Source organism: Macaca nemestrina, chromosome 6, assembly GCF_043159975.1.
Source record: "Macaca nemestrina isolate mMacNem1 chromosome 6, mMacNem.hap1, whole genome shotgun sequence".
Taxonomy (NCBI): Eukaryota; Metazoa; Chordata; class Mammalia; order Primates; family Cercopithecidae; genus Macaca; species Macaca nemestrina.
The window spans coordinates 7,931,217-7,943,695 of NC_092130.1; the positions used below are offsets into that span (position 1 = coordinate 7,931,217).

General features: G+C 50.6%; 1 long non-coding RNA gene across 1 annotated transcript; it reads right to left on the minus strand.

Annotated features, from left to right (window-relative positions):
• Positions 1-6,889: 6,889 nt before the first annotated feature.
• LOC139363695 (uncharacterized) lies at positions 6,890-12,185 on the minus strand. The gene is made up of 3 exons (XR_011624452.1): positions 11,655-12,185; positions 10,639-10,769; positions 6,890-9,252 (listed from the first exon to the last, which is right to left on the minus strand). It is a non-coding gene; the product is annotated as an uncharacterized lncRNA (long non-coding RNA).
• Between the last annotated feature and the right edge of the window lie 294 nt (positions 12,186-12,479).

The window sequence follows — 12,479 nt, forward strand, 5'->3', positions numbered from 1 at the left end:
AAAAGGAGTCTGTCTGTCTTGTTTTGATCCCTTGACTTGGCCTCCCTGTCTGCAGGTGAGTCACCCTGTCTTCATCCTGCAGCTGCTCCCAGTGGATGCCCCGAGGCCTCCCCTGGGAACCCCAGAAGCAGGGCCAGGAAAAGAGGCTCCCCAGAGGGTGGGCAGCCAGTGGGCTGTCAGGCCTCGGGAGCAGCATGCCCAAGCTGGCCTGGCATTCTAGAAGCAATTCCTGCTTACCTGCAGATACCAGGCAGAATGCCCATTCCTTTCCAGGTACCCTCAGACCCAGTCCTGAGACTAAGCCAGGACCTACCCGAGGGCACACATGTGCCCAAGGATGGACCATCTGTGCCCCTGTGGGGAGCCACGCACTGTTCCTGAGTACTGACTATGGACAGTAACTGTGCTGGACGCTTCACACATCTTGTCTCATTCCTTCCTCGCAGCCCCCTAGAGAAGCAGGGTGGTTGGTCTCATTACACAGCTGAGGAGGCAACAGAGAGGTGAAGTAACTTGCCTAAAGTCACACAGCTAGAGAGTGGCAGACCAGCTCAACATCAGCAGGGAGACACGCCACACATTCTGGGAGAGCTTCTGGGATTGCCCACTGTGTCAGGCCAGAGCCTAGACTCATGCTCGACTAGCGAGGGCCCAGCTGGCTCCCTGGCAGCCCCCACCACCCACCCCAGGACATAGAAGAGACATTGCAGGAGTGACCCCCCACCACTTAGGAGCATGTATTTACCCCCGCCTCTGGTGCAATGAATCACACGCCTGGCTGACCACTCCCATAAGCTGAGCACTCCCCTGGGAGTCAGAACCCCTGAATTCTGCTGTCAGCTCTGGCCCTGAGCTGCTGTGTGACCCGGGCAAGTCATAACTTTCCTGTTTCCTCGCTCATAAAATGATAGATTTTGATATTCTCTCTTGGGGAATCTAGGTTCTAAAAGCAGCGATCCCCATGGGGTAATTTTATTTTTATCTTTTTTGTTGTTGTTCGTTTTTGTTGTTGAGATGGAGTCTTGCTCTCTTTCCCCAGGCTGGAGTGCAATGGCACAATCTTGGCTCACTGCAACCCCCGCCTCCTGGGTTCAAGTGATTCTCCTGCCTCAGCCTCCCAAGTAGCTGGGATTACAGGTGCCCGCCACCTTGCCTAGCTGATTTTTTTATTTTTAGTAGAGATGGGGTTTCACCATATTGGCCAGGCTGGTCTTGAACTCCTGACCTCAGGTGATCCACCCACCTTGGCCTCCCAAAGTGCTTGCAATACAGCCGTGAGCCACCGCACCTGGCCACCATGAACTCCCGACCTCAGGTGATCCACCTGCCTCAGCCTCCCAAAGTGCTTGGACTACAGCCATGAGCCACCACGCCTGGCCACCACAGGGTGATATTTAAGGCACTGGGGTAGTTGCACCTCTCCTCCCAGGTTAGGTAGCCCGGCTCTGGGGGGTGTGTGTGGATGCAGGAGCCTCCATCCTCACCTATGATCTGACACCCACTTCATCTTCCAAACCCGCGGGCACAGGGAGAAGGCTCCATGCTCCTGTTGCTTCAGGGGTGCAGGGCTTTTGCTGCCCACTGTCCTCGAGGCAGTCTAGGAAATTGACTGACCCCACTCCACGGTGGACTTGTGACTGGCCTGGCCACCTCAAGTGCCTACGCCCCAGCTGAGCTGACCTGCTCCAGAGAGGCCCTGTGACCCTAGATGACCCATCAGAAGGAAACTCAAGACTGTGCTGGGAAGGCTGCAGAGAGGCGCTTGTTCTTCCCACTCGATGTGAATGAAGGAAGATGTAGCTATGGGTGCTGCTAGCAGCTGTCTTCAGACCACAGAAGGAAGGTCAGCCCAACTACAGAGGCCTTGCTGAAGAAGCCAACCCCTGAAATGGAGAGAAACCTAGAAGTCCTGGAGGATGCTGCCTTGGACAGCAGAGCACAGGAGCTTTTACTCTGTCACTTGCAACCGAGGAACCCTGATACTGACTGATATGGTTTGGATTTGTGTCCCCGCCCAAATCTCATGTTAAACTGTAATCCCCAATGTTGGAGGAGGGGCCCGATGGGAGGTGATTGGATCATGAGAGTGGATTTTCCCTTGCTGTTCTCATGATAGTGAGTGAGTGCTCATGAGATCTGGTTGTTTACAAGTGTGTGGCACCTCCCGCTTCCCTCTCTTCCTCCTGCTCCGGCCCTGGGATGATGCTTCTTCCTCTTCACCTTCTGCCGTGATTCTAAGTCTCTTGAGGCCGCCCTAGCCATGCTTCCTGTACAGCCTGCAGAACCGTGAGCCAATTAAACCTCTTTTCTTCATAAATTACCCAGTTTCAGGTATTTCTTTATAGCAAAACAGACTGAGACACACACAGATGATCAACACATATGAATCAGTGAAGTCTATTCCAGAAGTCAATGCCATCATCTCACAAGTGGTAGGGCCCTTGAAGAGCAGGTGAGTTGAAGTTGGTTAAGATCCTACAGTGTGCCCAGGACACAGCCTGCTACTGCCAGGTAGGAAACATGAAGTGCTGAGAGTCAGGAAGTGTTGAGCCCAGACTAGGGCCCAGGCTGATCCGAGCATAATTCCACAGAAGCACGGGAAGTGGGTTTTCCTATTTCGTTTGGTCAAGAGGCCTATTCATATCTAAAGACGGTCTCTTTTTCCCTTCCAGACCAGTCACCAGGTCTACTTTCTCCACATGTTTGGGATGTCTGATAGACTTCTGCTGGGGAGGGCACCAGCAGCCTCCCAGTGGCTGTGACCCAAGCCCCCAACATGGGCCTCCCCACTGAGGACCCTCGAGGGCCCACTCCCACATCAAAACTCGCCATTTCTTCCCCAGGGAAGCTCTGAGGAGTCCCAGCCCTGCCCTCTCGCCTCCGGATTTCCACAAAACCTTCTCCTCACACTTCTCTTCTCTCTGGGGCCATATGGCCACCCAATAAGGTTCCGATCTCCAGGGTTGTCCCATCCAGGAGTGCCTCTGATTGGTCACTTCCCTCTTGGTCATACCCCCAAGCCTCCCGTCTGAGGCACTGTTAGGAACAGAGGCTCATTCAGGGTCTGACACCGCAACAGAGTGCCAGTCACAAGGCCGTGCCTGGAGATGGATGCCAGGCAGAGAGGGGACCTCGCAGACACCTGCCATGCACCAGGCAGGGGGAAACCATGAGGAACAGGACAAAGATGGAATCACCATGCGGGGCTCACAGCCCAGCAACCGGAAACTGTCATTACCCCATGCATACTGCAGGCTGAGGTCGTGTTTAACCATCTTGCACACACGCCAACGTCATAGAGTTCTATGAGTCCAAGTAACTCCACATAAACGCCTAGGAAAAGGTTTGGAAGGATCTGCACCAAACTGTTAACAGTGGTTACCCCTGGAGAGGGGGGCTGTTTGAAGCGACTTTAGCCTCATCTACAGTGCTTGCTTTTCTTCCTGAACTCCCTTTCCCATCATGGAGAATGTATTCTTATTTTATTCATGCTCCTAAAAATTCATTTTGAAAAAATAGCAAATATACAAACATTGTTAAATAATGAAAACTGTGCGTTTTTCTGGGAAGAGCGTGTCCAGGGTGCTGACTGCTTATCTCGAGACAAAGTGTGGGAAGTGATGGAGGGGAAGCACCCCACATTCTGAAGAGGGACGCAGGGGCTCCATCCCTACCTCTGGGAGGTGGTGCACCCCCGCAGGCCTTGCCCCCAGGGCTCGGGAATTTCCTGGAAGCCTGAGGCACCATGAGAAAAAGCATCTTCTCACGGCCTTCCTTTGGGCAGAAGGAGTTGAGTGGATGTCTTTTAATTAGCATTTTTATCATTTTTCTGTATTTTATAAAATCCAATGTGTGGTGGGGGAGCGGGAGCAGGGTGAGGCTTCAGAGAGGAGAGGCCAGGGTTTCAGGGGGTTTGATACCCAGGAGAGAAATTTTTTCTGGACAAATCCAGCCTCAAAGCCAAACAAGCCTTTGGAAAACAATTTTTTAAAAAAATTATGTATCCTGTGTTTTAATGACACAAGTAACACATGAAAAGTTTCTCTTAATGATTGCAACAATCCTGATGAAGTGAAGGTCCCCTGTCCCACACTCCCCACCCAGTCCCCTCTGAAGTTTGACCATCCTACTCCATTTGGCTAACATCCTTCCAGAACTTTCTCAAAGCCTTGATAGACATACCTGGACCTACTGAAATAGGAAATCTTGCTTTGTTTCTGTTTTTTTAATAAGAGTATGCTGTACACCTTCTCTTACAACTTCTTTTTCTCTTAACAAGTCTTAGAAATCTAAGTTGGTTCACACAGATCTTTTTTGTTTTTTAAAATATGACAAAAGACTATAGTATTAATGTGCCATAATTATTTAACTATTTAATACAGTGATTATTTAAAACAAAGTGCTTTCACCAATTGACAAAGAAGCCTCTGCCCCTCCACCACACTTGCGTCTCTCACCTCAGTTTTCTCACCTGTAAAATGGGGGCATTTGCCGAAAAATCTCTATGGCCATTTGCACAGCCTGTGATTATAAACATTTTCTCTGCCCCACCCCCATATACAGATGCCCCTTTTGAGGGTCCCCCTGCTGCGTCTGGTTTCCTCTGGGACCCTGGCTTTCCCAGGTCTGTCTGTGAGTCAGCCGAGGGCCCTTCCTCTCCTTGTCCTGCCTCCTCTGCCCTGACTTCCAGGCTCACTCCAGCAACTCTGACAAGCCTGTGACAGGAGAACACAGACGCACCCTCGGAGCTCTTGCAGCTGCCTTAAAATAGCAGCTTTGTCTCACTCCATGCTTTTCTGACGCAGCCATGCTTGGTCCTGTCTGGAACTGTCTGGAAATGGAGACAATGGGCCCAGTACACCGTCACCGTCACCAACTCTCAGAACATGGAGGCCTCATGCAAAGGACAAATCTTCTGCCCCAATGTCCTTTCTGATCAATGCCAAGGGGTGGGGGACTCAGGCAGAAGAGAGAGGCTGGAACAGGCCTGACTGCACGCTCCACCTCCAGCAGGGGATGGCCAATGCTCTTGTCCTTCTGCCTGCTAAGAGGGTTGTCTAACCAAGGCACTGAGTTTGCGCTTGACTCAGCACAGCTCTGCTTCCTACGAGATAATAATATATTCTATGAGCCCATTTAGTGACACAAAAAGCCCATGGGGTAGGTTCTGCTGTTGCCCCTACTGGGCAGATAAAAACACTGAAACAAGAACCCCAGGTAAACACACCTATTTAGGGACAGAGCCAGGTCCAGGCAGCCTGCACTCCAATTCTATATGTTCTCCATGACCCTTTGGAGGGGATGGACTTTTCAAATTAAGAGTGGTGCCAATAAAAGGACTTATCTCAGAGGACCATGGGCTATGGTGAAAGTGCCATTTATGGAGCCTGGGTTCCAACTGCAAGCTTCTTCTCACCCCAGGGCCTTTGCATATGCGGCTTCCTGTGCCTGGAACATTCTTCCCATCCTAGTCACCCTTCTGCCTATCCTCCCTTTGCCTAACTTTTCCAAGGCTAACCTCCTTTTATCTTTTATGTGAGGCATCAGCCAGAGTCACTGGCTCACTCATTTCATTCATTCATTCATTCATTCATTCACTCATTCACAAAGTATGTATTATGCACCTTCTATGTGCCTGGCGTTGTGTTATTGGCAAGACAGACACAGCTCCCGCCCTTGAGAGGCTTATGGACCACAGCTGAGTGGAAAGTGCTCAGCCAATAGATTGGCACATAGTAGGTCTTCAGGAGACTTGGAGTAGTTATGGCAATGCACAGCTAAGGACATGGATGTGGGAGGACTCTGCTCCTGGGAGAGCACTCTCGTCACCTCCTGACACCCTGCCCCATGTTTCTGGGCACCATCTTTCCAAGATGGTGAGAATGGAAACTGCCTTCCACTATCCAAGCCATGTCACAGAAAAATTACTGCAAAATCTTCCAGCTCATCAATAGGACCCAGGCTGCTCTCAGTCCTCCATGCTGCAGTTGTCATGGCAGCCAAGCGGGTTCTCACCCACCCCAGTATCTTATTCATTTTGTTGATTCCCTCCAAATTCCCTGAGGCCACTCTGTGACAAGCCCCATGCCAGGTCTCGGAGATACAAAGGAAATTAGACACCGTCTTGAATCCAGGGAGAGCCCAGTAGGAAGGAGTCTCAAAGAAGATTGGTGGACTTGGTCCCCCACACACATGCACACACACATACACATACACACCAGCATGCACTCACACACACAAGCATGCACACACACGAGTATCCACACATACACATGTGTACATGAGCATGCACACACACAAGCATGCACACATACACATACAGATACACACCAGCATGCACTCACACACACAAGCATGCACACATACACATGAGCATGCACACACACACACACACGATCATGCAATCACACACACAAGCATGCACACAGCATACACACATGAGCACGCGCACACACACACAAGCATGCACACACACGAGCATGCACACACACACGAGCATGCACACACACACACAAGCATGCACTCATACACACACAAGCATGCACACAGCACACACATACACATACACACCAGCATGCACTCACACACACAAGCATGCACACACATGAGTATCCACACATACACACACATGAGCAGGCACACACGCACAAGCATGCACACAGCACACACATACACATACACACCAGCATGCACTCACACACACAAGCATGCACACATGCACACACATGAGCAGGCACACACACACGAGCATGCACACAAGCACACTCCAGACCCCCATGCACAAGCAAGTGGAAAATCAAGGCACTCGCAAGCTTGTAAAGGGAACAGACAAACACAGATTATGAAACAACGCTCTGATGGCAATTTCAGGGGGCAGTGGAGTGCACATCAGCAGCCACTGTTGTTTGCTAGCTTTATTAGTTATCTACTGCCACATAACAAGTTCCCCCAAACTTAGCAGTCCAAAACAATAGACGTCTGACATCTCATGTGGTTCTAAGGGTCAGGAATCCGGAAGCACTCAGCCGGGTGGCTCTGGCTCATGGTCTCTCGGAGGGGGTGGCAGTCAAGCTCTCAGCCGCTGAAGGGGCTGAGGCTCTGCTCCCAGGCATGCTGGTGTGACTGTTGGCTGGAGGCTTCAGTTCCTGGCCACATGGGCCTCTCTGCGGGGTGGCTGAAGATACAGCCTCCCCCAGAATAAGCAGCCCAAGGGGAAGAGAGAGCACATGAGTTAGCAAGAGAGAAGCCAAGATGGAAAGCACAGTGCTTACAACCTCATCTCAAAAGCAAAGCACCATCACCTCTGCCCGATGCTATTGGTCACACAAACCAACCCAGTGCAAGGTGAGCGGTAGCAACACAAGGCTGGCCATCACAGCAGGCAGGAGGAAGGATCGTTGGGGGCCATCCTGGAGGCCGACAACCACACTAACTAATCACCTTTCTCCCTTCTCTCTTGCTAATAAAACCCCAATTTCGATCAGATGATGATTCCTCGTTAGCTCCAAAGAGAGAATCTGATTGGTTTGAGGGAAACATGTGATCCCATATTCCTTCTCTGGAATTAGTTTCGAACGTGCGGATGACCCAGTCCTGGCCATGGGAACCTGAGGGGAAGTCTGCAGGGTGGCTCCTGAGGGAGCTCTTCCTCCCCGCTACAGAACACAAAATACCACCCTCTCTGGATGTCACGTGCAGGTTTGTCTGGCGCTGTGGCAGCCATTTTGTCATCATGAGGGGAGTCATCACCAACAACCCAGATGGCAAAGAAGAAACACCTGGTTGTGGTCGGGCGTGGTGGCTCACGCCTGTAATCCCAGCACTTTGGGAGGCTGAGGCGGGCTGATCGCCTGAGGTCAGGAGTTCAAGACCAGCCTGGCCAACATGGTGAAACCCCATCTCTACAAAAATACAAAAAGTAACCAGGCATGACAGCGGGTGCCTGTAATCCCAGCTACTCGGGAGGCTGAGGCAGGAGAATCACTTGATCCCGGGAGGCAGAGGTTGCAGTGAGCCGAGATCATGCCACTCCACTCCAGTCTGGGGGACTGAGCAAGACTCCGTCTCAAAAAAAAGAAAAAAAGAAAAGAAAGACCTGGTTGTCCCTGAATCAACCAATCTTAGAACTGTCCTACCTGCAGGTTGCTTGTTAAATGAAATGATCAATTCGTTACTGCTTAAGCTTCTTTTAGTTGAGGGGTCTGTTACATACGGCCAAAAGCAGACCAATAGAAACAGGCACCTCCCAAGCATCGGGAAGTCAGGGAAGGCTTTCAGAGGAGTCATCTTCAGGTTGGGCCCTTGATGAATAATTAGGAGTTCACCAGGTCAGCCAGGGTAGAAAGCACTGCAGACAGTGGGAAGAGCATGACAAAGGCCCAAGGCCCAGAGGTCTGGAAGAACAGGGGCTGCCAGTTCCGGAGTATAGGACATGTGAGCATGAGCAGCAGAGGGAAGAGGCGATGCAGGAGGATGAATAGGATCCGGGTCATGAGGGACCCATCAGGCAGGCAGGCTACAGTGGCCTGACTTTATCCAGAAGGTGATGGAAGCCACAAAGAGGAATGTGGTCAAGCCTCTGGAAGGAGCCCTCTGGAGGCAGCATGGAGATGCTGGGGAAGCCGAAGGCAGAAGGAAAGCAGGGCCTGGGTCTGCCGCATGCATGGACCTGTCCCAGGCCTACAGCATGGCTGACTGCCAAGAGGTGAACGCCAGGCAGCACCCAGGACCTGGCTGGACGCACCTGCCCCACTACTCAAGAGGCTCAAAGGAGGGATTTCACTTGCTAGAGGGTGGCAAGGTGGGATCGCATCACGCTTTAAAACCATCCACTGGTTTCCCATCACACTGAGAGTAAAATCCAAATTCCTCCCCTGGCCTCAAAAGCCCCACGTCATGTATCCTCTGCTATCCCCAGATCAAGGCACAACAGTGGGCACAGAGGAATGTCTGTTCAGCTCATGCCCACATCTTCGTCTTCAGGTGGAATCTGAGGTCACTCAGAGAAGAAACCAGCCTCATCAGCAGGAAGATACCCATCGGTTTCCCCATCTTGCGGTTATGTCTGAACTGATCCCTGGCAGATTATGTAAGAAACTTAGAGGGCAGAGACTGTGACTTCTCCATGCACAGGGTCTGAGTGCAGTCCTATAGACAGGTATTTAACAAGCACTTGCTGGTCGTGCAGACCAATGACGATGACGATGATGATGATGACGATGATCAGTCTGACAATCATCAAACAGCTGGAGACTGTGGAAAAACAGAAAGCTACGGTGGGGCCCTAACCTTGAACAGTTTATAATCGAAACAGACGAGCCACACACGATGCTGATTATAACAGCACAAGACAGAGGAAAGGGCACAGGCTCCAGAGTCAGACAAGCTTTCATCTCAAACTCCAGCTCCACTGCTTGCTGCTGTGTGACCTGGAAACTCCTCAACCTCTCTGTGCCTCTTTGTTCTCACCTACAGATGAAGATAGTCACTCGCACCTCCAAGGGCTGTAAAAGCATGGCTCAGCACCCAGTAAGCCCTCCACACATGATCATCAGGATTACAATTATAATCCTGATTGTAACGGTTATGTTGTAAAAGAGAAACCTTATCGTTTGGAGCGGCCGTCCCCAACCTTTTCGAAACGAGGGAGTGGTTTTGTGGAAGACGATTTTTCCATGGACAGGGCAGGCAGGGCAGGGGATGGTTTTTGGATGATTCAAGTGCATTACATGTATTGTGCACTTTGTTTCTGTTATTATTACACTGTAACATATAATGAAATAATCACACAACTCACCATCGTGTAGAATAGTGGGAGCCTGAGCTTGTTTTCCTGCAACTAGACGGTCCCATCTGGGGGTGATGGGAGACAGCGACAGACCATCAGGCAGTAGATTCTCATAAGGAGCCGCAACCAGATCCCTCACATGCGCAGTTCACAGTAGGGTGTGTGCTCCTATGAGAATCTAATGTTGCCACTGATCTGACAGGAGGCAGAGTACAAGGGTAATGTGAGCGATGGGGAGTAACTGTAAATACAGGTGAAGTTTCCCTCACTCACTTACCCACTGCTCACCTCCTGCTATGCGGCCCGGTTTCTAACAGGCCACAGACCCAGACCAGTCCATGGCCCCAAGGTTGGGGTCCCCTGTTTTAGAGATACATATTGTAATAGTTATAAGTAAAATCAATGAAACAAGAGGGGCCAGAAGTTGAAGACATAGCTGCAAGATTGGTACATTGGACTTCAAATTATATTATTCTTTATGTTTTTATTTGCTTTTGAAATTTTTCATCATAAAAAGTCTATTAAGCCAGGTGTGGAGGCTTATGCCTGTAATCTCAGCACTTTGGGAGGCTGAGGTGGGAGGACGGCTTGAGTTCAGGAGTTTGAGACAAGCCTGAGCAATATAGCAAGACCTCGTCTCTACTAAAAAAAAAAAAATTAGACAGACATGGTGGTGTGCACCTGCAGTCCCAGCTACTCGGGAGGCTGAGACTGGAGGATTGCCTGAGCCTGGGAGGCAGAGACTGCAGTGAGCTTGATCACACCATGGCCCTCCAGCCTGAGTGACAGAGTGAGACTCTGTCTCATCAAAAAAAATAAAGAGTATATTAGCCAGGTGCAGTGGCACATACCTGTAGTCCCAGCTACTTGGGAGGCTGAGGCAGGAGAATCACCTGAAGCCAGGAGTTCAATGCTACAGTGTGAGGATCAAGCCTGTGATTAGCCTCTGTACTCCAGCCTGGGCAACATAGCCAGATCTCATCTTTAAAAAAAAAAAAAAAAAACTATATTTAAAAAGTTCTTCAAAGAACATGTAAGAAAGATACTCTAATTTCTCTATTTTTTTCAGATGAAGAATATGAGTCTCAGAGAGGTTAAGTTACTTGTCCAAAGTCACACAGCTCATGTGGCAACAGAGTTCAAATTCACACCCAGGTCAACAGGACTCTAGAACCCAGACTCTAACCACACCACCAGTCATCAGGAAAAAAAAAATTATAAAACAACCAAAAATCGGTGCAAATATTCACTAAAAGATATATTTAGTCAAACAACTAAAAAAGAACTGCTTTTAAAGGCCCAAACTGAAATGTAAATTGAAGGGAAACTTACTTCTTTCAATCATTCATTTGGGAGGAAAAAGGAAACCCTGCTCCTCTTTACTCATCTTCTTTGGTGCCTCTTTTTCTCTAAGGATCAGAGTTTGAGAGGGTGGTAATAAACAATAATAGCAACAAATGTGTCCTATCTTGCCACAAGGCCAGCCACTTTCCCTGCGTCTCCCAGAGGCTTCCCGCACAGGCCTGGGCACAGTATAGACACTCCACAAAAAGCTGCCAATCAAAGAGTGGTGGCAGTGGGAGGGGTGCACCCCACCATGGTTCCCTGGAGCCCCACAGTCTGGGTTCAAATCCAGTTTGCCCCTTCCAGCTGTGTGACCTTGAGCAAGTTACTCTACCCCAGGACCCTTGCAGGGCCCTAAGCACTGTGCTGGACCACTAGGCCTCACCGAGGAAGGGTTTCCCCCACCACCACCACCACTGCTCCTCCCTCTCGCAGAAGCAAGCCTTGCTGAGTAACATGAAGCATCAATCCAGCACCCTGTGTGAAACCATCGTAAGTTGTGAATGAGTGGAAATTGACTTACTAAGGCTGGGGCTGAATCATTCCCTGCATCTTCCGCATCTGCGGGGGCTCCCGGCGCAGAAGGCAGATGAATGGGCAGGGCGTGCATCCCTGACAGCAGCAGCTCCAGCATCTTCAGGTGCCACACTGCCTCCAGACGGCTTCCCTTGCATGTGGAGTGCATGGCGGGAACTCACCTGTGTGCCTGGGGCATGTTCTTTGGAAGGCGGGGTTCCCAGCAGGATGTTGGGAATGGGGGCAGAGGTTCCAGCCATGGGCAGCTCAGAGAGATCAGCTGCCTAACACCTCATTTCACATGAGGAAGCAACTGATTGAGAAACAAATTAGAATCTGAAAGGTTTGCCATTCATCCAGGACTCCCTCTGTCTCTCTGTCTGTCTGTCTGCCTGAGGATGGTTTGAAGGGCAGTGACAAAGCCCTCTGGTGGTGAGTCAGCCCACTTCTCAGGGATGTCCCTCTAAGCACACAAGGAATAAGAAGGCAGTGAGTGCCCCCATCTGGCGGGAGTCAGGAATGTAGGACTCCTGATAGATCCTAGAGGAGGCCCGGTGCGGTGGCTCACGCCTGTAATCCCAGCACTCTGGGAGGACGAGGCGGGCAGATTGCGAGGTCAGGAGATCGAGACCACCCTGGCTAACACGGTGAAACCCTGTCTCTACTAAAAACACAAAAAATTAGCCGGGCGTGGTGGCGGGCGCCTGTAGTCCCAGCTACTCAGGAGGCTGAGGCAGGAGAACGGCATGAACCTGGGAGGCAGAGCTTGCAGTGAGCGGAGATCGCACCACTGCACTCCAGCCTGGGTGACAGAGCGAGACTCCATCTCAAA